At 43.0% G+C, this 24916-nt stretch overlaps 1 protein-coding gene across 6 annotated transcripts in view; it reads right to left on the reverse strand.

Annotated features, from left to right (window-relative positions):
• LOC139584592 (ras association domain-containing protein 7-like) overlaps positions 1–24916 on the reverse strand; it is a 73267-nt gene that overhangs the window by 29733 nt on the left and 18618 nt on the right. For 2 of the 6 annotated variants that reach the window (XM_071416626.1, XM_071416623.1), the window contains exon 2: positions 10905–10977. The exons of the other annotated variants lie outside the window; for them this stretch is intronic. The gene's annotated coding sequence lies outside the window, so the exon portion shown is untranslated. The remainder of the gene's footprint in view (positions 1–10904; positions 10978–24916) is intronic. 6 annotated transcript variants of the gene reach the window in all.

A 24916-nucleotide genomic window follows, 5' to 3' on the forward strand; every position in this document is an offset into this window, starting at 1 on the left:
GCTAGGGCTGTTACGGTGAGCGTATTACTGCCACACCGGCAGTCATGAAGGCAGTCAAATGCCAAGTGACCGTTTAGTCATGGTAATTAGGCTTCTCCAAATGGTCTGATGGTCACTAGTAGCCTACCAAACTTGCTAACTGCCTGGTACTCAACATGAGCTCATGTTGCACAACATTTCTATAGGCTATGCAAATGCACGAGAAAACAGAGTGATGGCCTCTTCTTTTTAATAGAGGATCCCATCAGCTTTCTATAGGCTAGGCCTACTATATTTATTTCTCAACTTTTCTAATATTAAGCACATGGCTTCTCTTTACAACAGGAGTAGTCTACCTGGCTGGCATGAAAATGAACCAAGGGAAAAGCGTCCTCCATTCGATATTTAAGTGCATAAATGACATGTTATTTTTTCCCCTGCCTCTGTTTCGAGACAGGTGCATGATAACGGTCCATTCTAAATCGAAACAAATTTACCATATATTATTTAGTAAATGTAAAGACAAGATTAAATCAGGAATAGTCTGATGGGTGACAATATTAGCCTATCACTTGTGAATGATATATTAGCATTTCTCCCCATAAATGCTCCTTTATAATAAAAGCATTAATAATCGCATTTGCGGTCACTTTTGATAATGGTGTTTTCCCGCTACTGGAACATTCCTGCATATAGCCTACTGCCGTGTGCGCATTGCGGCGCTTATAATGTGAATAAATAGCCTAATAGTTTATCAACATTTTAAGCTAAACGTTCTGATCTGTTGCATCCCACAACTGTCCCAGACTATGTTTAGAATATTTATTTCTCGCTCAGAATAGGTCAACTTTTGTACTATGGGGGATAGTTGATTGGGTGGACCGGCCGCCATCTTTGTGGTAGTAATTAGAAGCTAACATTTTAATTTAAATGTCAGTGGTGTACCAGCTAAATTGCAGTGGTCTGAAGGGATAGGTCCATTCTATAAATTATATTTATGATTGAAATGACACCCACCCTGTATTCAAAAGCATGTTGTGTCTCAACCGATGGCGAGCACAACACAAAAACCTCAGATGATGTAAGGTAGGTCTAAGCTACAACATATGTGAATATAAAAAAAATCAAAAACCATACATTTATATTTAGATAATTGACATGAAAAAAATGTAACAATTGTATAGTTTTTATAAAAAACGTTTTTTTTTGACAACCCTATTTGTATGCTTTAAAATGATATCAAACTCAACCGTTTATATTTTCCAGTGACGAAGACATGGGTGTCTCATGGTATGGTGAGGTATGTAAAATGGGTCAACTTTGAACACTTTTATCTCCTGAATGTTTCGGCATTCAGGTAACAAAAAGTCCCTATCTGACCACCTCTTCCATGGTCAAACATGTATGGAAAGTTTTGTTTAAATTAAAAGTGAAACTGTCAAAAAGTGATTGAATTCAAATGGCTTTACCCAATTATGACTCATAATAATTACTTACTATCTCATAATAATGACTCATAATAATGACTTACTATCTCATAATAATGACTCACATACAGTGGGGAGAACAAGTATTTGATACACTGCCGATTTTGCAGGTTTTCCTACTTACAAAGCATGTAGAGGTCTGTAATTTTTATCATAGGTACACTTCAACTGTGAGAGACGGAATCTAAAACAAAAATCCAGAAAATCACATTGTATGATTTTTAAGTAATTAATTTGCATTTTATTGCATGACATAAGTATTTGAAAACCTACCAACCAGTAAGAATTCCGGCTCTCACAGACCTGTTAGTTTTTCTTTAAGAAGCCCTCCTGTTCTCCACTCATTACCTGTATTAACTGCAACTGTTTGAACTCGTTACCTGTATAAAAGACACCTGTCCACACACTCAATCAAACAGACTCCAACCTCTCCACAATGGCCAAGACCAGAGAGCTGTGTAAGGACATCAGGGATAAAATTGTAGACCTACACAAGGCTGGGATGGGCTACAGGACAATAGGCAAGCAGCTTGGTGAGAAGGCAACAACTGTTGGTGCAATTATTAAAAAATGGAAGAAGTTCAAGATGACGGTCAATCACCCTCGGTCTGGGGCTCCATGCAAGATCTCACCTCGTGGGGCATCAATGATCATGAGGAAGGTGAGGGATCAGCCCAGAACTACACGGCAGGACCTGGTCAATGACCGGAAGAGAGCTGGGACCACAGTCTCAAAGAAAACCATTAGTAACACACTACGCCGTCATGGATTAAAATCCTGCAGCGCACGCAAGGTCCCCCTGCTCAAGCCAGCGCATGTCCAGGCCCGTCTGAAGTTTGCCAATGACCATCTGGATGATCCAGAGGAGGAATGGGAGAAGGTCATGTGGTCTGATGAGACAAAAATAGAGCTTTTTGGTCTAAACTCCACTCGCCGTGTTTGGAGGAAGAAGAAGGATGAGTACAACCCCAAGAACACCATCCCAACCGTGAAGCATGGAGGTGGAAACATCATTCTTTGGGGATGCTTTTCTGCAAAGGGGACAGGACGACTCTACCGTATTGAGGGGAGGATGGATGGGGCCATGTATCGTGAGATCTTGGCCAACAACCTCCTTCCCTCAGTAAGAGCATTGAAGATGGGTCGTGGCTGGGTCTTCCAGCATGACAACGACTCGAAACAGACAGCCAGGGCAACTAAGGAGTGCCTCCGTAAGAAGCATCTCAAGGTCCTGGAGTGGCCTAGCCAGTCTCCAGACCTGAACCCAATAGAAAATCTTTGGAGGGAGCTGAAAGTCCGTATTGCCCAGCGACAGCCCCGAAACCTGAAAGATCTGGAGAAGGTCTGTATGGAGGAGTGGGCCAAAATCCCTGCTGCAGTGTGTGCAAACCTGGTCAAGAACTACAGGAAACGTATGATCTCTGTAATTGCAAACAAAGGTTTCTGTACCAAATATTAAGTTCTGCTTTTCTGATGTATCAAATACTTATGTCATGCAATAAAATGCAAATTAATTACTTAAAAATCATACAATGTGATTTTCTGGATTTTTGTTTTAGATTCCGACTCTCACAGTAGAAGTGTACCTATGATAAAAATGACAGACCTCTACGTGCTTTGTAAGTAGGAAAACCTGCAAAATCGGCAGTGTATCAAATACTTGTTCTCCCCACTGTATATCTCACAACGGCTGAAGATATAATATAACATGTTTCCAAAACACCACGTGGAGAGAGCGGTCGCTAAGTGCATTGTTGGAGCATGTGTCAATACTGATATTATCAACATAAAGGGAGCGCCTGCTCTTGGATCAGCATTCAAATCTTTACTTAACATTATTTCACAATAGTGATGACGGAGGAGCTCCTAGAGAGATATTACCACCTACGGCTGCAAATATTGAAGCAGCTTATCCTAATGCTTACCCAATAGAAATGCACTAAATCACCGATTTGGCACATCATTGAGCACATGTTAGGTTACACATCATGAAATATATTGAGACAAATGACAGTACATGTAGCAAAACATAACTCATTTGATTGAACATGAAATGTATTTCACTATGATTGAAATAGGCCTATAGCCTACTGTTTACAATTTAATGCAGTCATCTCGGTTTGTATTTGAACCATCTTTTTATACGTTGATTGTTTATAACAATTGCAAAGACATGGGCAACTTTATATTTGTACTCAACTTTGTTCTGAAGTTATTGGTGGTCACAGAGAGACGGATAAACCATGTGATTCTATGCTTAGCAGAGATCTTCTGTGTATAAAGTAATGCGGGAGAGCAAAAAAGCATCTAACGACGCACTTAGCTGCTCTACAAGTGGTCTGAGGCAGACGTTAGATTACCAGCGTTTTCAAGTGCAATGTTAATAATGATGATTTTGGGAAACAGCTCAGAGATTTCACTATGCTCCTACGAACATTTTAACGATGAACTTAGCCTTAAGATGCTTTTGGGAAACTGGACCCAGGCCGAGAGCAGTCGAATGCCACCTAGTGTGTGTGTGTGAGAGAGTGTGAGAAAGACACTGGAACAAACTCTCCTTTGTCTGTGAGAGGTCTAGGACTATGACACATATACAGTAACCCAGTAAATGTAACATGGTATCCAACACCATCCCATCTCCCCCTGTCAGAGCCAGGCTCGCAGTGACCTTTGAGACACACCGCTCATCACACTCAGGTAGGAAACCGTAACAAATACAGCATCTGAATTCTCCAAAATGGCTTAATTTCCACATCACTGGCAATGATCCTGCAGAACTGGACGATAGATGAAAGCAAGTGTAAAAGTATATATAGGTCTCTAAAGATTAAATTTACTTGATCTAGTGTTTTCAGATGGTTGTAAAATAAGGTGAGGAGATGAGGTAAGGACAGAGGTATCTGTGCCCTGACCCCTATCCATCATCTCTATCTTATCTAGCATGACAAGCTCTCCTACAGCACCTCATCTGGCCAGGTCTTATTGGCCAAACGAGCCCTGGTGTGTTGGGGGGGGTTGTGTGTGACAGGTTCTCACACTACCTATGACGCCATGTGACAGCTTAGGAGTTGTGTGTTCCATGAAGATATGCAATTTTCCCACAAAAACATACCTCTTAGTCAGTGAAATGTGATCAACCACACAAACAGGAAACAAACCAGCCACACAGTCTCATGTTACTTACTGCCTGGCCATTGTCACTGTCAGTCTGTCTCAGGAACAACAGTGGTATCTATGGCATATATCCAGTGGTGTAAATGCTTTATCTTGGCCAGGTCGCAGTTGCAAATGAGAACTTGTTCTCAACTAGCCTACCTGGTTAAATAAAGGTTAAATAAATAAATAAAATACTTACATACACATCATTTAAAGTACTACTTAAGTAGTTTTTTGGGGTCTCTCTACTTTACTATTTATATTTTTGCCAACTTTTACTTCACTACATTCCTAAAGAAAATAATGTGCTTTTTACTCCATACCTTTTCCCTGACAACAAAAGTACTAGTTACATTTGGAATGCTTAGCAGGACAGGAAAATGGTCCAATTCACGCACATAATCAAGAAAAACATCCCTGGTCACCCCTATTGCCTCCGATCTGGCAGACTCACTAAACACAAATGCTTCATTTGTAAATTATAACTGAGTGTTGGTGCGTGGCCCTGGATTTCTGTAAATAAAGAAAATTAAAATAAAAAAAAGGGTAATTTGGTTCTTAATATAAGGAATTTAAAATGATTTGTACTATTCCTTTTTTGATACTTAAGTATATTTTAGCAATTACATTTACTTTTGATACTTAAGTATATTGAAAACCAAATACTTTTACTCAAGTAGTATTTTACTGGGTGACTCACTTTTACTTGAGTCATTTTCTATTAAAAGGTATCTTTACTTTTACTCAAGTATGACGTTTGGGTACTTTTTACTTTTTATCTATGGTATCTTCTAGAATCTAGTGAAAACCATGGCAACTACGCCTAGGCCCTAAATATATTTTAAGCCCCCAACAACAGCATGAAATAGCATACATATTTAATGGTGCCCATCTATTCTGGGATATGTCCAATGAGAATCCAGCTGACAGCTTCTCCAACCCCAACAGTCTTTAGGTCAACTTCACCACATCCTTACAGTGGTGTCTCCAGGCCTGACTGACATGCATCTCTGTGGTTGTGTGCAGGGTGTTTGTGTGTGTGTGAAGGATCCGCACAGACCGCTCACATGCGTTCAGAAACACATCCACCCACCACTACCCGGGCAACCAGAAGTTTTCAAAAACACACATTTCCACCCAGGCCCTCCACACCCAAAAGTCTCGGAGTAGAGACTAAAAGCCTCCGTCCCGACCCCATCCCCTCACCCGCTGCTCATTATCTTCCAGTTCAGCACAGATCCACCCAGAGAGACAGAACAGTGAACAGACATGTGTCCTTCCATTCTCTTCTCTTTTCATCATCACCCACCCAGCCACTCAGCCAGCCTCTGTCTCTGATCAATGAGAGGCCAAGAGAACCCTCCAGCATGGCAGCCTGCTGCACACACTCATCATTATACCAATGAAAGAGACACACACTGACAGACAGCATTTGGGTCTAGTCTGGTGTTCTGAAGCCTAAGACTGACTAGTCACAGCTAGTATGTAAGAGTGTATTCACTCAGGGTGAATAAGAAGAGAGAGTTCCAGCCCTGATAACCTCTTACCACGATAACCATCAGCACACATTCCTGTGGCTTCACGCACACTCAGAAGATCACCCTAAACACACGAAACACACCAGTCACTCACACACACAGATTGACACAAGCACGCAAACACTGGTCCATGCTAACCAACTCCAAGTTTCACCTTACAGTAGAGGTGATGGTCATTCATTGGTGGCCTGTGTCTAGTTGAATCTCAGCTGAGCTACTAGGGTCAGCTCTCAAGGGGACAGGAACACATCTCTACAGAGCAGAACATGTTCAACTAGACTCAGTACAGGTTTTTCTCAAGTGATCAGCATCAAAGCCCACGCAGACACAGTGGGTAGCATCTCTCTGTCTGTGTGAGTGTGTGTGTGTGCTTGTGTCTGTATGAGCTACAGTGTCAGCCTGTGTATAGCACAGAGCCAAAACAAGCAGAGCATGACGAGGTATCCATATGTATTCCACAGCTGTTCATAGAGGAGAACACACACACACACACAAACCCACAAAGGAGGAATTGATTGATTGCTGTTAGTCACCTAGAGTAACGCTATTGGGAAATGGATCAGAGAATAAAGGTGAGGAGTAAACGTTCCACAAGTGCTTAAGTTATGAGTCTGCTTCAACACCTTCCCCTTAAACAGTAAAGAACAAGGAGTGGGACAGATGTGTGTGTGTGTGTGTGTGTGTGTGTCTATACGGCAGGCTAATTCAAATCTATACCTGCCCACAACTATTACTGTACAATCAGAGTAAGAGAGAGAGAGAAGCCCTTGTCAGAGCTTCATTGTACTCACATGGACAAGAGGAGAACAATGAGAAGAACAAAGGAGTATACAGACACACACACAACCCCTCAGAAAATTACACTGTAGATCACATTTTAATGTTTGTGCTTTTCTTTTAACCAACTTCTGTCTTCTATTCATGTGCGGTTCTACTAACCAATTTCTGTGTTCATGCAAGTGGCTTAATCAAAATCCTCACTTATCAGTAGCTGCAAATTGGCAGTACGCCCAGACCGTGTTTTGAGAATGAACAAAAGATATCTCAGTTTCAAGGTCTCAGCTTAGAGAGAAAGAAGCCTCGTGAGGTATTGGTCGGTCAAATGTTATGAACCAGTATTGGTCGGTCAAATGTTATGAACCAGTATTGGTCTGTCACATGTTATGAACCAGTATTGGTCTGTCACATGTTATGAACCAGTATTGGTCGGTCAAATGTTATGAACCAGTATTGGTCGGTCAAATGTTATGAACCAGTATTGGTCTGTCACATGTTATGAACCAGTATTGGTCTGTCACATGTTATGAACCAGTATTGGTCTGTCACATGTTATGAACCAGTATTGGTCTGTCACATGTTATGAACCAGTATTGGTCTGTCACATGTTATGAACCAGTATTGGTCTGTCACATGTTATGAACCAGTATTGGTCTGTCACATGTTATGAACCAGTATTGGTCGGTCAAATGTTATGAACCAGTATTGGTCTGTCACATGTTATGAACCAGTATTGGTCTGTCACATGTTATGAACCAGTATTGGTCGGTCAAATGTTATGAACCAGTATTGGTCTGTCACATGTTATGAACCAGTATTGGTCTGTCACATGTTATGAACCAGTATTGGTCGGTCACATGTTATGAACCAGTATTGGTCTGTCACATGTTATGAACCAGTATTGGTCTGTCACATGTTATGAACCAGTATTGGTCGGTCACATGAATGAAACAAAACGGTAATGATTCATTAATTATGCTAAATCATGCAAATATAACATGTCTGTGTATAGCCGTATATAAGACAACTGCTGGGTCTGCCCAGAGAGAGCTCCTGATTGACATGTGTACTATGGTGCATTGAGTTGGTTGGAACCTCTCCAGCGCGCTGACAATAAACAATGATTCATTTAAGATTGACTTTGAGTGTCTCTGTGAAAGAATTTCCAAGAAAACACAGAGTTTTAAACACACTCATTCTTTACACACACACTCTCTCTCTCTCTCTCCCTCTACTGTTCGCTCTCTCTATTATCGTCATTCAAAGGAAAACACACACTGTCCTTGATACACAAAAGTAAACAGCTCCCTGAAGTAAACAGTGTGATAATGAGTTTCTTTGTGGCTGTTTGGGTAGTGGGCAATGCCCTAGTGATGTGCACGACTCTGCCTGCTGTGTCACTCTACCCCTGGGCAGAGACAGAGACTGTAACAGGCTGGCACCAACCACCCTGGCCCCATCTGCACAGTGGAGGCGCTCCCACTAGTAATGTAGAGCACTGTGTCACAGCGGGCGCCCAAATATTTATGTTGTCCTCTCGCTTGCTTTGTTTGTTAGGCTTGACACTCATTACTGGCTTTGTTGGTTCTGTCTTGTCTGGCTGTCTGGCTGTCTGGCTGTCTGGCTGTTTTATGACCATTCTGCTCCACCTGGGACAGCAATAACACTGTAATAAAACTGTTGATGAAACTTTATTTTGTCCTCTTTTTACATCCCTCATTCCCTCCATTCTTCCTCCGTCCCTCACAGCTCCAAGTGAGGCTGATAAGAGCTCTGGCACGGATATAAGCTGAGAGCAGCCAGTTAGGTCACATCATCATCATCCAGCAGGGTTCTGACAATCTAACTGCCCCACCTGATGTCTCCACTACAGAACATGTACAAAAGAAAATATGACATACACACATCCAGGTGCTGCAGGTCAAAGAATAGGCTCCGTCTGTACAAGAGTCAGGAAACATTAACACATGTTTTAATAAACCCCATGGGAGCATACTGTAGATCTCAGAGTGCAGTCTTCTTGTACTCGATCTCAGAGTGCAGTCTTCTTGTACTCGATCTCAGAGTGCAGTCTTCTTGTACTCGATCTCAGAGTGCAGTCTTCTTGTACTCGATCTCAGAGTGCAGTCTTCTTGTACTCGATCTCAGAGTGCAGTCTTCTTGTACTCGATCTCAGAGTGCAGTCTTCTTGTACTCGATCTCAGAGTGCAGTCTTCTTGTACTAGATCTCAGAGTGCAGTCTTCTTGTACTCGATCTCAGAGTGCAGTCTTCTTGTACTCGATCTCAGAGTGCAGTCTTCTTGTACTCGATCTCAGAGTGCAGTCTTCTTGTACTCGATCTCAGAGTGCAGTCTTCTTGTACTCGATCTCAGAGTGCAGTCTTCTTGTACTCGATCTCAGAGTGCAGTCTTCTTGTACTCGATCTCAGAGTGCAGTCTTCTTGTACTCGATCTCAGAGTGCAGTCTTCTTGTACTCGATCTCAGAGTGCAGTCTTCTTGTACTCGATCTCAGAGTGCAGTCTTCTTGTACTCGATCTCAGAGTGCAGTCTTCTTGTACTAGATCTCAGAGTGCAGTCTTCTTGTACTAGATCTCAGAGTGCAGTCTTCTTGTACTCGATCTCAGAGTGCAGTCTTCTTGTACTCGATCTCAGAGTGCAGTCTTCTTGTACTAGATCTCAGAGTGCAGTCTTCTTGTACTTTTTTTACAACTTTACAGAGCAAGCAGCCTAGGGGTTTCTAACATGCTTGATGTCTGAGGATGAGAAAGACAAGATCCTGTGGCATACTGACACTCTGAACACAGACACAGAACTGCATCTAGCAGTAAGCTATATCTAATCACAAGTGTTCACATGCAGAAACTATTAGCTGTAGTTTTGTCCACCAACAGAGCTGCAGTTACTGACTGGCTGACTGACTGCAGTAGAGAACAGGGATTGGTCACAGGCCCTGGAAGAAATAAGATCTCTGATCTTCTGAAGCCTCCACATGCAGCCCTATAAAATACTTTGATTCCTGGAGAACTTTTCCAACAGAACCACACCCAAGACTGGAGCAGATTACTGTAGCCTTTACAGTCTGTGACAAGGAAGTAAAGAGGTTTGAACAACAACAAAACCTCAACGGAAGGTTTAGTTTAGTTGGCGCTCTTAGCAAAACATCAGAAAGCAGAACGTTCCCTGTGTGTGGAGGTAGAGGCAGGTTTGTTTTCTCCTGTTTCAGAGTCCATATGGCTGTGTGTGTGTGTGTGTGTTCTCTCGCACAGAGGGGGCCAGGCTGCTGCAGCCTCTCTAGACACACAGCTTGCTAATTAGACTGAGCGGTTGCCTGTTCTCCCAGCGAATGAAGCGCAGAAACAAATCATGAATAATGCATTTCACAGCACATTCAATTTGGCAAATATTTCTCTGAACAAATCCCAAACACGTGACCGGCCGGCAGCGCCTCTCTGAAAACATCCCCTCTGTCTGTCAGTGGTAGCTCTATTCAGATGCTAATGACAGCAGGAGGCATCAGGCACTACCATAGAACACACCACTGCTCCAGACATCAGTATCAACACATTATACTGATTGGATTACTGGTTTTTATGGGTTAATTTGCAGCAAGAATTACAACATATTTTATATTGTCCTCAAAGCACCTCAACAGTGTTTTAGTGGTCCTTTAATAGTGCAGGCACAGTTGAGCAACATCTCACTCAGTTTAAAATATGCAGAGTAACCACCCAGTTGGATTACATATAAACAACATAAGTTTTACAAAGTCATTGATTATTAACCAGGTAAAAAATATGAGAAGGCTCACAGACCAGCAGGCAGACACAGACAGACAGCTTCATTCACCTCACAGCAGAGTGTCAGTCCTGTAGCCAAGCAGCACAGGGTTAAAAACAGTCTGGGTGTCTGGGCATTAACTAGCTACTCTTCTCCACCCACGTGTAACGCCAAGCATGGCAATACTGACCAAGGAGTTGACTTCTCATCAGCAGCAGTCAGAGTCAGTCAGTGGGACGGTGACTTGATGACAGGGTCGTACTCTAAACCATAGCAGAGAAAACACACATGGACAAAACAGTTGATATAGTCAGGTCCAATCAGTGGTTAAATCCTGCTAAGAGAAGAATATAAGGTTTACTCACACTAATGACCCCTACCTCATCAACTCCCTGGCATGACTAGATTCACTGCCGTGGCTGCTTTAACTAGCCTAGCTCAACAGTTTACCCATCTACAGTAACAGTCAAACACTTGGACACCTACTCATTCAAGGGTTTTTCTTTATTTTTACTATTTTCTACATTGCATAATAATAGTGAAGACATCAAAACTATGAAATAACACATATGGAATCATGTAGTAACCCAAAAAGTGTTAGACAAAATAAAAATAAAATGTCTATTTAAAGATTCTTCAAAGTAGCCACCCTTTCCCTTGATGACAGCTTTGCACACTCTTGGCATTCTCTCAACCAGGTTCATGAGGTAGTCACCTGGAATGCATTTCAATTAACAGGTGTGTGTTTTTAAAAGTGAATTTGTGGAACTTCTTTCCTTCTTAATGCTTTTGAGCCAATCAATTCTACAATGTAGAAAATAGTAAAAATAACTGACTATACTCTCTGTTCACTAGATTAGTGTTCCCAGTGCTGGGTCACAGGCTCTGATTCATTTTGCTTCTGTTTACTTGGTAGGTCGGTAAAACTCTATTATAGGTGGGTGTTTGACACGCGTCAGCAAAAATTAAAGTTTGGGGAGTGCTGAACGATGTAGCAGGCACAGCTTTAGGACTAATAAAGACAACAATAAAGGCTTACTCATAGGTCTAGTTCCTAAGCCCTACCTCAGACACTACCACAACTACTCCAACTGGATAAACACTTTATTTACTAATGTAAACTATACTGCTGCCAAAGTTTTTGGGGACAATAGAAGGTTACTCATTGTGGCTCAGCCCTATACAGCCTTTTTACTGAGAGAAATACATGACTGGCCTGGCTGCCTGAAGGTGATGAGGTTTTAGAACAGAGAAGAGGACTTAGCCTTGTCATCATTACTCAGCACCTTGAGAGATGGAGAGGAGTGACTGGTGTGATTACTGAGCTCTACAGAGAACAGGAGGTTGTATTGCTAATCGGTTAAGAGCGTTGGGCCAGTAACCGAAAGGTCACTGGTTCAAATCCTAGAGTTGTCAAATTGGAAAATATCTGCCATTCTGCCCTTAAGGCAGTTAACCCCGAATAACAACTGCTCCCTGGAGCCGATGATGTGGACTTCAATCCACGCAGCACTTCTCTGATTCAGAGGGGTTGTGTTAAATGCCTAAGACACTTTTCGGTTCAACGCCTTCAGTTGTGCAACTGACTAGATATCCCTTTTCCCTAGGCTACAGACACAGACTGCTGATGGGCACCTCTATGTGTAATTATACACTCTCTACCTGACTCAGCACTACTGCAGGCCTGGCAGAGTCGAGATCACGCACACACACACACACACACACAGTGCACACAAATGCAGAACGCACACACAATTAGGGGTGTACCGAATAATCATAAACACACTAGGCCTATAGGTTATGCCTACGCTGCGTTGTATGCCTTTTGAGTGAATCGGAGCAGAAAAATGACATTTCAGGCTATTCCGTTAAAACAACTAGAGCCTATGCGCACGTTGTAATTAAAATTCAAATCTTAATTGCCGCATTTCAAACTGTCCTTTTGCGAGGCGCAGCTGGGCACTTGTTCTGTACAATGGCGAGTGATGAGTCAATAAAACAGGAGGATTCTCCACCGTCGTTTAATTCTCCAGTTGGGGAAAATGTTTGCTTCCCAGTAGATTACAACGGCGATGGAAACAGAGTTAGCAGTACTATGTAGCCACTGCTAAACGAGAATAGTCTATGCAGCTGCCAATACCTCAAACATGTTGACACACCCCAGTATTCCTACCACTGGATAAAAACAATACAAACTTGCTCTCCCCTCTACATACAAGCAGCCTTTCGCTGCCGAATCTGACCGGGCCCAAAAAATAACAAGAGCGATAGGTATGTTTATAGCCGCGGATATGCACCGATTCTTGGTGGTTGAGAATAGACTCAGACTCAGCACCTCATGAGAGTGCTCGCGCCACGTTACGAACGTCGCACTCTCGCACCCATTTCAGCAAACAGGTAGTACCCACTCTATACTAGCAAGCTAAATCTGAAGATGTCAATGAATTGGCCAATGCACCATGTGTTGCGTTTACTACAGATGGATGGACCTCCAGGGCTACAGACAGCTACGTAGTGACAGCCCGTCACATTACCCCAGAGTGGGAGACGAGAAGTACAGTGCTACAGACACGCCCTCTTTGAGTAGTCACACACGTGCGCATATTTTTCTCTTTGTAAGAAAACATTATAGCATAGGCCGATACAATATCTGAGCTATGTTTACATATTGATTTCACTGTCAAATGTATATTGCACTTTACTTTAGTGTTGTTGTTGATGAGTGATCGTGTGTTTTCATTTGAGAAAATACAAAGTGATAGTATTCCTGATTGGGCTCTCCTTAGGCATTATGACTCATGATCATATATCGAATCAGGAATACCAACACTTTGTATTTTCTTAAATAAAATAAACGACAGTAACTGTTTCCCGCTGTCCCGAAACCAAACCGTGACCCCACGGAGCCGTGGGTTTGAGGTTTGGGTCATTGAGTATGTTTACATGCACAGTAATAATTTGATGTTAAACTGATTATGGCAGTAGGCAGATTATGCAATAATCATGTAAACACCCAACTCTACTTATCTTAAATCAGTATAAGGTAAATATCGAAGTAAACCTACGCTGACTAGAACACCTGTTTTTCTGGGCAATGTTTTGAAAAATTAGGACCAGTTTAAAAAAAAAATATATATATATATATATATATATATACACACACACACACACCTTAAATCGGCTGTCTAGCCGAGCAAGCCTCCTTCTTTAGCGCGAGTGAAGTTTGAGTTTGAAACAACTGAACGTATGCGTCTTAGTAGTTTACACATACCAACTGTCACACCCTGACCGTAGAGAGCTTTTTATGTCTCTATTTTGGTTTGGTCAGGGTGTGATTTGGGTGGGCATTCTGTTCTTTTCTATGTTTTGTATTTCTTTGTGTTGGCCGGGTGTGGTTCTCAATCAGAGGCAGCTGTCTATCGTTGTCTCTGATTGAGAACCATACTTAGGTAGCTTTTTCCCACATGGTTTTTGTGGGTAGTTGTTTTCTGTTTTGTGTTTGCACCAGACAGAACTGTTTCGTTTTGTTCTAATTTGTTATTTTGTTTCAGTGTTCAGGTTTAATAAATTATCATGAACACATACCACGCTGCACCTTGGTCCACTCCTTCTTCATCAGACGAGCGTTACAGAACTACCCACCACAAACGGACCAAGCAGCGTGGTAACGAGGAGCAGAGGGTTCAGGACTCCTGGACTTGGGAGGAGATATTGGACGGACAGGGACCCTGGAGACAGGCTGGGGAATATCGCCGCCCAAAGGAAGAACTAGGCGGCGGTGATATGAGGCAAGCGCAGCAGCCACGAGAGCCCAAAAAATTGGGGGAGGGGGCACACGGGGAGATTGGCGGAGTCAGGCGATAGACCTGAGCCAACTCCCAGTGCTTACCGGAAGCAGCATGGTACTGGTCAGGCATTCAGTGCGCGCTCATAGCCCGGAGCGCTATATGCCAGCCCTCCGCAAGTGCCATGCGAGAGTGGGCATCCAGCCATGGCGGATTGTGCCAGCTCAGCGCGTTTGGTCTCCGGTGCGCCGTTTCGGGCCCAGGGTATCCTGCGCCGGCTCTGCGTACTGTGTCTCTGGGGCGCTGGGAGGGTTCAGTTCGTCCTATGCCTGCGCTCTGCCCGTGCCGGGCGAAAGTGGGCATTGAGCCTAATGGAGAGGTGCGAGTGTTAATCACCAGATCTCCAGTGCTCCCCCACAGCCCGCTTCATCCGGTGCCTCCTCTACACACCAGGCCTCCTGTAGGTCTCCCCAGCCTGGTGGGCCCTGTGGCAGCCCCACGCACCAGGCTGTCTCTACGTCTCCTCCCTCCAGAGTCTTCCTCCAGTCCAGACCCTCTTTTTCCCACATGGTTTTTGTGGGTAGTTGTTTTCTGTTTTGTGTTTGCACCAAATTATCATGAACACGTACCACGCTGCACCTTGGTCCACTTCTTCTTCATCAGACGAGCGTTACACCAACTTTATGAACTCAGAAGAAAAAAAATGTCTTCTCACTGTCAACTGCGTTTATTTTCAGCAAACTTAACATGTGTAAATATCTGTATAAACATAACAAGATTCAACAACTGAGACATAAACTGAACAAGTTCCACAGACATGTGACTAACAGAAATTGAATAATGTGTCCCGGAATAAAGGGGGGTCAAAATCAAAAGTAACAGTCAGTATCTGGTGTGGCCACCAGCTGCAGTAAGTACGGTAGTGCATCTCCTCCTCATGGACTGCACCAGATTTGCCAGTTCTTGCTGTGAGATGTTACCCCACTCTTCCACCAAGGCACCTGCAAGTTCCCAGACATTTCTTGGGGGAAATCGCCCAAGCCCTCACCCTCCGATTCAACAGGTCCCAAACGTGCTCAATGAGATTGAGATCCGGGCTCGTCGCTGGCCATGGCAGACCACTGACATTCCTGTCTTGCAGGAAATCACGCACAGAATGAGCAGTAAGGCTGGTGGCATTGTCATGCTGGAGGGTCATGTCAGGATGAGCCTGCAGGAAGGGTACCACATGAGGGAGGAGGATGTCTTCCCTGTAACGCACAGCGTTGAGATTGCCTGTAATGACAACAAGCTCAGTCCGATGATGCTATGACACACCGCCCCAGACCATGACGGACCCTCCACCTCCAAATCGATCCCGCTCCAGAGTACAGGTCTCGGTGTAACGCTCATTCCTTCGACGATAAACGCGAATCCGACCATCACCCCCGGTGAGACAAAACCATGACTCGTCAGTGAAAAGCACTTTTTGCCAGTCCTGTCTGGTCCAGCGACGGTGGGTTTTTGCCCATAGGCGACGTTGTTGCCGGTGATGTCTGGTGAGGACCTGCCTTACAACAGGCCTACAAGCCCTCAGTGTAGCCTCTCTCAGCCTATTTCGAACAGTCTGAGCACTGATGGAGGAATTGTGCATTCCTGGTGTAACTCAGGCAGTTGTTGCCATCCTGTACCTGTCCCGCAGGTGTGATGTTCGGATGTACCGATCCTGTGCAGGTGTTGTTACACGTGGTCTGCCACTGCGAGGACGATCAGCTGTCCGTTCTGTCTCCCTGTAGCGCCGTCTCACAGTACGGACAATGCAAATTATTGCCCTGGCCACATCTGCAGTCCTCATGCCTCCTTGCAGCATGCCTAAGGCACATTCACGCAGATGAGCAGGGACCCTGGGCATCTTTCTTTTGGTGTTTTTCAGAGCCAGTAGAAAGGCCTCTTTAGTGTCCTAAGTTTTAATAACTGTGACCTTAATTGCCTACCGTCTGTAAGCTGTTAGTGTCTTAATGACCGTTCCACAGGTGCATGTACATTAATTGTTTATGGTTCATTGAACAAGCATGGGAAACAGTGTTTAAACACTTTACAACGAAGATCTGTGAAGTTATTTGAATTGTTTACGAATTATCTTTGAAAGACAGGGTCCTGAAAAAGGGACGTTTCTTTTATTGCAGAGTTTATGTCCTAACACAGAAACAAATATGCTTCCAAATAATATGTTCGCTGTTGTAGAACGTTTATTTAAACAGTATTATTAGGGAAATCATTCTTCTTTCAAAGCTTGTATTTTTTTTTTAGCAAACTATATTAGTCTGACTATAATCGCATTACTGTGTGCATGTAAATGTACTCATTGACTTAATTAAAGAACGGAGAGTGCAATTACAAGACTGACTAAGTTGGTACCCTTAAATTGCACTGAGGACAGTTATATTCGTAGGCCCTGTTCTAGTCTCATCTGTGTGTGCGCATGTTGACCTCCAGTAGCACTGGGCTGGTCTCAATAGTCATTTAAGGCTCTTTCTATGTCTGCTAATGTAAAGGACGTCCCGCTGCTTGCTTAGGGAGTACCGCTTCCTCCTGATTCGGCTCACACCGAGGCTCGAACCCAAGACCTCTGCCTCACAAACACACGTGACCACCCTCCTGAAGCTTCTTACCAGTCAAAAAGCTACAGTAGGGCCACTTCAGGCTGCTATTTTCTTTTTCTTTTTGGGATTTAATGTTCCAGCAGCATGCTCCAAAATGTTACAAATGAGACCCATTCCAAGTGTTATATGTTAAACCCCAAATACTATGTTGAGAGTTGTCTATAGCCAATGTTGTTGTGGTAAACAAATAGCTGGGTAAACTGATCACCTGTCATGGTGAATAAAGTAACGCTCTCTGTCGTGCAAAAACAAATGGTGGTTAAACTGCATTTAGTTGCATTTACCCTCCACTACACCACTGTCTATAGCCTAAAACCAAACGACAGTGGGAGAGTCTTTAGGATCCAGTCCAGACTAGTGTAGGTGTGCATACTTTAACAAGGCTGGGACAGACAGTCAATATATATGACTCCAAATGCAAAACAAGGACTTGCGGGCTGGATGAATGTTTTAACAGATGAGATCTGTGCTGCATTCCACCCAGTTAGGCTACCTCCCAAGTCTCTCAACTTAGCTGGGGCCATGCAATGGATAGTTAACAATAACAAACTCAATCCCTTCAACACTGGTTTCAATTAAACTGAACTCATCTAGTTCCATTCCTTCACCCTAACACTAGGGAAATATTTGTTATAACTTGGGGCCATGCATGGGATACTGTGTCAACCAACAGCCAATGCTATCCCATTACACTATAACGTCTTAGTTTCCTACAGCTCCATTTCTTCTCCTTCTACTATATTTCTTCTCCTGAACACTAGTGAAACATTTGTCAATCTAATACACAGCTTAGGTAATAAACAGGTGTTGTAGATTAACATGTGGCTCCATGGTTAAGGTCAGAGGTATGCTAACCTCCTATCACACACCTAATATTGACCTAGGGAGAGAGTGACTATCCCTGGGAGAGTGGGATAAGGGCAAAAGTGTGAGAGTGTGTGTGTGTGTTCATGTGAGATCTGTACTTTAAAAACAGGAGAGTGGGGATTCATACACCCTGAGGAATGTTTGTTGTGAAAGCATTCAGTGAGATGACTGAAGGACAGAGGTAAGGTTGAGGGGGGAGTAAGGTGTGGGGTTAGGTGCAGAAGGTGTATGGTGTCAGGGGAGCAGAGTATGTGGATGATTATGGAAGCTATGAAGGTAGTATTGACTTGAGTGTGGTTGGTGTGGGTTATGCAGTGGGGATCTATAGGGCTAAGGCCACTCATGGGGAGGTGCCAGCCACAACTCTGTCTCTCATTAAACTGGGGGACGAGTAACGATTTTTGCTCTCTAAGTGGAGGGGTGAAATGATGGAGGGATAGAGTGGAGGATGAGTGGAAGGGTAAAGGGGACGATATAGATTTACGGTGGGATTCCTCATATCCCAGATACCTTACTGGAGCAGGGTTATATATCTGCCTCGCTCTGTCCAGCCCTAGAAACCTCCCTTTCACCCCACTTACCATAAACATACACAAGCACTCACGGACAGTCACACACACATAGTCAGGGGTCCATAGTTGACACTAGCCAGTCTGTTGAGAATAATTTCTCCTAGGGAAGATATCTCAACCCCCAGGAACTACTTTATTAACCGGAGCTGATAAAGCGCGAGAGGGAGAGAGGTGCCACTCTAGCAGGCGGGGGATGGGCAGTGCTGCGAGCAAGTGACATGGGGAGTAGGGAGGGAGAAATAAGAGACAGCAACCAACCAAGCCAACTCTTGCTATAGTAGGCTAATAGCTGCCATAGCTAGTTTATTTATCATCAAATATGAATACGTAGTACCTGTCTTGCACTGCATCAAACCGGGACCAGAAGCTAGTCAAACTTCTTAGGGCTAGGCCCTTTTTTTCTCAATTTCCGCCTGAATGACGTGCCCAAAGTAAACTGCCTGTTACTCAGGCCTTGAAGCCAGGATATGCATATAATTGGTACCATTGGAAAGAAAACACTTTGAAGTTTGGAGAAGTGTTTAAATATTGATGGAGGAGAGTATAACACAATAGATATGGTAGGAGAAAACCCAAAGAAAAACCAACCAGAATATAATTTTTTGGAGAGACCATGGTCTTCCAATGGCACTCAATTCTAGCTCCTAGGATGCAATTCCTATGGCTTCCACTAGGTGTCAGCCGTCTATGTTCAAGGTTTCAGGCTTGTAACCTCCAAAATGAATAAGAAATATCAGTTTTAGTACAGGGACACAGTCTTGGAAATTCATGTTTTCCCGCGCCATTAAGACCAGACACACATGCTAAAATCGGTTTCCTATTGAACATACTTCTTTCTGTAAGAAATATTATAGTTTGATTACATTGTAGGGTATCTGAGGAATAAATAGAAACGGATTTTGACTTGTTGAAACAAAGTTTAGGAGTAGATTTTCGGATTCCTTTCTCTGCATGTTGAACGAGTGGATTACTCAAATCGATGGAGCCAACTAAACAGACTTTTTGGGATATAAAGAAGGATTTTATCTAACAAAACGACAGTATATGTTATAGCTGGGACCCTTTGGATGACAAATCAGAGGAAGATTTTCAAAAAGTTTGTGAATATTTAATCGCTATTTGTGAATTTATGAAATCTGTGCCGGCGGAAAAATATTTTGATGTGGGCCGCCGTCCTCAAACAAATCGCATGGCATGCTTTCACTGTAATAGCTACTGTAAATCAAACAGTGCAGTTAGATTAACAAGAATTTAAGCTTTCAACCAATATAAGACACTTGTATGTACCTAAATGTTTAATATCCATAATTGTTATGATTATTTATTTGAATTGCGCGCCCTCCAGTTTCATCAGAAGTTGTCCCGCTAGTGGGACGCCGATCCCTGAGAGGATTTATTAAACTAACTAACTAACTAGGCTGACTAACTGGGCTAACTGAGGCTTCAGTGCATGCGCCTTCTCATCCTACAGTTGCAAATAACAACAACTCCATTCAGAATATTAAGAAGCAGATTGCCTACCTGTTGGCTCTTGGTCGTTGTAGCCGATCCTTCTCCTTTAACTTTTAATTCCGTCATTTTAATTCCATTAGAAATCTCCTAACTTTTGCCACACATGGAGCGAGGCTCTATGACTGTACCATATTGCCGCTTTGATGATTTAGGATTGGCCAACATCAACGCTCCACTCTCGTGAAAAGCAAGAGCAGCAGCATAAATTATACAATTTCTCTCTCGCTCTCTACTGCAGCAGTCTCATTCGGAAATGCAAGGGCCCTTCTGGACAAGTCAGTTAAAATTACACATACCAGAGACTAGAGGTCGACCGATTCTGATTTGTCAATGCCGATACCGATTATTGGAGGACAAAAAAAGCCGATACCGATTAAATCGACCGATTTATTTAAAAAAAATATATATATATACAGTGGGGAGAACAAGTATTTGATACACTGCCGATTTTGCAGGTTTTCCTACTTACAAAGCATGTAGAGGTCTGTAATTTTTATCATAGGTACACTTCAACTGTGAGAGACGGAATCTAAAACAAAAATCCAGAAAATCACATTGTATGATTTTTAAGTAATTAATTTGCATTTTATTGCATGACATAAGTATTTGATCACCTACCAACCAGTAAGAATTCCGGCTCTCACAGACCTGTTAGTTTTTCTTTAAGAAGCCCTCCTGTTCTCCACTCATTACCTGTATTAACTGCACCTGTTTGAACTCGTTACCTGTATAAAAGACACCTGTCCACACAATCAATCAAACAGACTCCAACCTCTCCACAATGGCCAAGACCAGAGAGCTGTGTAAGGACATCAGGGATAAAATTGTAGACCTGCACAAGGCTGGGATGGGCTACAGGACAATAGGCAAGCAGCTTGGTGAGAAGGCAACAACTGTTGGCGCAATTATTAGAAAATAGAAGAAAATAGAAGAAGTTCAAGATGATGGTCAATCACCCTCGGTCTGGGGCTCCATGCAAGATCTCACCTCGTGGGGCATCAATGATCATGAGGAAGGTGAGGGATCAGCCCAGAACTACACGGCAGGACCTGGTCAATGACCTGAAGAGAGCTGGGACCACAGTCTCAAAGAAAACCATTAGTAACACACTACGCCGTCATGGATTAAAATCCTGCAGCGCACACAAGGTCCCCCTGCTCAAGCAGGCGCATGTCCAGGCCCGTCTGAAGTTTGCCAATGACCATCTGGATGATCCAGAGGAGGAATGGGAGAAGGTCATGTGGTCTGATGATTCAAAAATAGAGCTTTTTGGTCTAAACTCCACTCGCCGTGTTTGGAGGAAGAAGAAGGATGAGTACAACCCCAAGAACACCATCCCAACCGTGAAGCATGGAGGTGGAAACATCATTCTTTGGGGATGCTTTTCTGCAAAGGGGACAGGACGACTGCACCGTATTGAGGGGAGGATGGATGGGGCCATGTATTGCGAGATCTTAGCCAACAACCTCCTTCCCTCAGTAAGAGCATTGATGATGGGTCGTGGCTGGGTCTTCCAGCATGACAACGACCCGAAACACACAGCCAGGGCAACTAAGGAGTGGCTCCGTAAGAAGTATCTCAAGGTCCTGGAGTGGCCTAGCCAGTCTCCAGACCTGAACCCAATAGAAAATCTTTGGAGGGAGCTGAAAGTCCGTATTGCCCAGCGACAGCCCCGAAACCTGAAGGATCTGGAGAAGGTCTGTATGGAGGAGTGGGCCAAAATCCCTGCTGCAGTGTGTGCAAACCTGGTCAAGAACTACAGGAAACGTATGATCTCTGTAATTGCAAACAAAGGATTCTGTACCAAATATTAAGTTCTGCTTTTCTGATGTATCAAATACTTATGTCATGCAATAAAATGTGAATTAATTACTTAAAAATCATACAATGTGATTTTCGGGATTTTTGTTTTAGATTCCGTCTCTCACAGTTGAAGTGTACCTATGATAAAAATTACAGACCTCTACATGCTTTGTAAGTAGGAAAATCCGCAAAATCGTCAGTGTATCAAATACTTGTTCTCCCCACTGTATATATATATATATATCATACACACACACACACATTTTTGTAATAATGACAATTGCAACAATACTGAATGAACACTTTTATTTTAACTTAATATAATACATAAATACACACACGCACACAGCTCTGAAGTGACAATGATACTGAAGAGTCTGCTTAGGAGACAAATACTCTCAACTGTTTGAATAAAAATAGAGTTTAAGTTACCTGTGATGAATGTTGAAAACAAAAACTTTAATTTCTATATGCAGGAAATCCTATTTTAATAATGGGCATGGTAAGAATTGACAACCAAAGTGCGAGTCATAATTCCCACGAAACCTAGCAAAATCTGAAAAGCGGTTCCTTCATTTATTCCATAGGATATTTTTAGATTCACTTAAAATAAGGTCTGTGTTTCGTGTAGGCTTACATCACCGTGCCAATTTTATAACTGTGTAGATATCCATAGGACAAGGTAACTCTGATCAATATTGGCTAAATATAAGCGAAAATTGTAGAGTGGATTTATGAAAATATGTTGACAAACATTACCTTATCCTAGTGAGATTTACACGGGTATCAAAACGTCGAGGCGGTTTAAGCCTGCACGAAACACAGGCCTTATTTGAAGTAGATCAAGACATTCTCTATGGAAGACATGAACGGTAAAATAACGAAGGAACCCCTTTCAGATTCAGCCGCAAGTTATTACAGGAATTATAACGCGTCGACTATTTCTCTCTAAACCAAATACCTTTGACTAATCCGGAAACTATCACCTCGAAAACAAAAAGTTTATTCCGTTCCGTATTTTATCTAACGGGTGGCATCCATGAGTCTAAATATTCCTGTTACATTGCACAACCTTCAATGTTGTCATAATTACGTAAAGTTCTGGCAAATTAGTTCGCAAAGACCCAGGCGGCCCAAACTGTTACCCTGACTCTGCATGCAATGAACGCAAGAGAAATGACACAATTTCACCTGGTTAATATTGCCTGCTAACCTGGATTTCTTTTAGCTAAATATGCAGGTTTAAAAATATATACTTGTGTATTGATTTTAAGAAAGGCATTGATGTTTATGGTTAAGTACACATGGGAGCAATGCCAGTCATTGATTGATTGTTTTTTATAAGATAAGTTAAGCTAGCTAGCAACTTACCTTAGCTTACTGCATTCGCTAACAGGCAGGCTCCTCGTGGAGTGCAATGTAATCAATGCAAGATTGGATCCCCCGAGCTGACAAGGTTAAAAATCTGTCGTTCTGCCCCTAAACGAGGAAGAACGTTCCTAGGCCGTCATTGAAAATAAGAATGTGTTCTTAACTGACTTGCCTAGTTAAATAAAGATTAAATAAAGGTGTAAAAAATAAAATAATAATAAGCACCCAAAAATACCGATTTCCGATTGTTATGAAAACTTGAAATCGGCTGGGAAGTCGACCTCTACCCGAGACCTGTGACAATCATATCAGATCCAACCCACATCCTTGACATTATTTCGAATTCTGGGTCCCAGATCGGGTATTTGGGTACAGTATCCGTGAAGACCTCTAGTGGCTGGTATCCATTCAGGATGTTCTTTATCACACACAGCTCAGACACATTTCAATATTTCAAAGAGAAACTCTCCTAACAGTGTGTTTATGGTGGTACAACCAGTCCACAGAGCAACATGGAGAGTCTACTGAGCAAGTCAAGAGAACATATGTCAGTGGGAAAAGGCCAATGTAAAACAAGCGCCCTAACTAAACAAAGGGATGAGTCAAGACACTGAGAACAGGGCCTTATCCATTAATCTCCATGACAGGGAGATCTTTGCATCACATTGTGGTGAGCATAGGGGTTTACATACAGCTCTAAGAACCAAATAGAACACTGTTCAAAGTGACAACAAGTCTTCTTCACCCATGGAAGATCCTGAGCTGTGAAAGTGAAGCGCCAGAGTGTGCTGAGACTGTGTTGAAAGTGCACAGTCCCTAACCTGAGGAATGCCAACCAGTCTGACTATGTCTGTGTGTATCAGTGGACAGAGGCTGCCCTGGATGTTACCATGTACTACTATAGGATGAGAAAATGTCCCTAGGTGCTGATTTTTCAGTCCGTTTTGACCTAGTATCCCTCCTAATGGTCAATCTTGAGAGGGCTGAAGAAGTTAGATTTGAGCTTTTCACTTCTATTACCTGTTCTTGGAGGCAACTTTGACATACTTCTATGATGTTCACAGATAATAGATCTCAGTTTAAAGCAACGTCTTTCAACTCTGATTGGAGGCAAGTCACTGTCAAGAACACCTGCCTCTACTCCCTTAGTCATAGATTTAGAAACCTTCACAGCTTGCCTTCTGCTTGGTGCCAAAAGCCCCTCTCTCAGGCCCCTGTGTGTGTATGTATGTATGTACGTGTGTGTATTCAGGCCCTCCCCTGGCAGAGAGACCGGCCTTATTTATGGTTTTGTAAGATGCTGTGAGTCAACATGGCTCCTCAAACACAACACCCCATTGCCATGTCTACGTATGGCATCACACGACTCTCCCAGGGGATTGTGGGATATTTGCATTGCCACGGTCACAAGACAAGCTGCGTCAAGATAAATCTCATTACACGCACCCACACACACACACACACACATTGCCCCTCGCCTCCACGTTCACAGGTGTCCGGAGGCTTGGCAACACTGTCAACTCTAACAGGTCAGGATCATATAGATCAACCTAGAAGTCTGAGGCCAAGCAGGTTTGACAGAACACACACAAACAGGTCAGGATGAAAGAGGTGAAGCAGTAAGAAACAGACAGAGCCAGGGGTGAAGCT

Source organism: Salvelinus alpinus, chromosome 9 (genome assembly GCF_045679555.1).
Source record: "Salvelinus alpinus chromosome 9, SLU_Salpinus.1, whole genome shotgun sequence".
NCBI classification, from domain to species: Eukaryota; Metazoa; Chordata; class Actinopteri; order Salmoniformes; family Salmonidae; genus Salvelinus; species Salvelinus alpinus.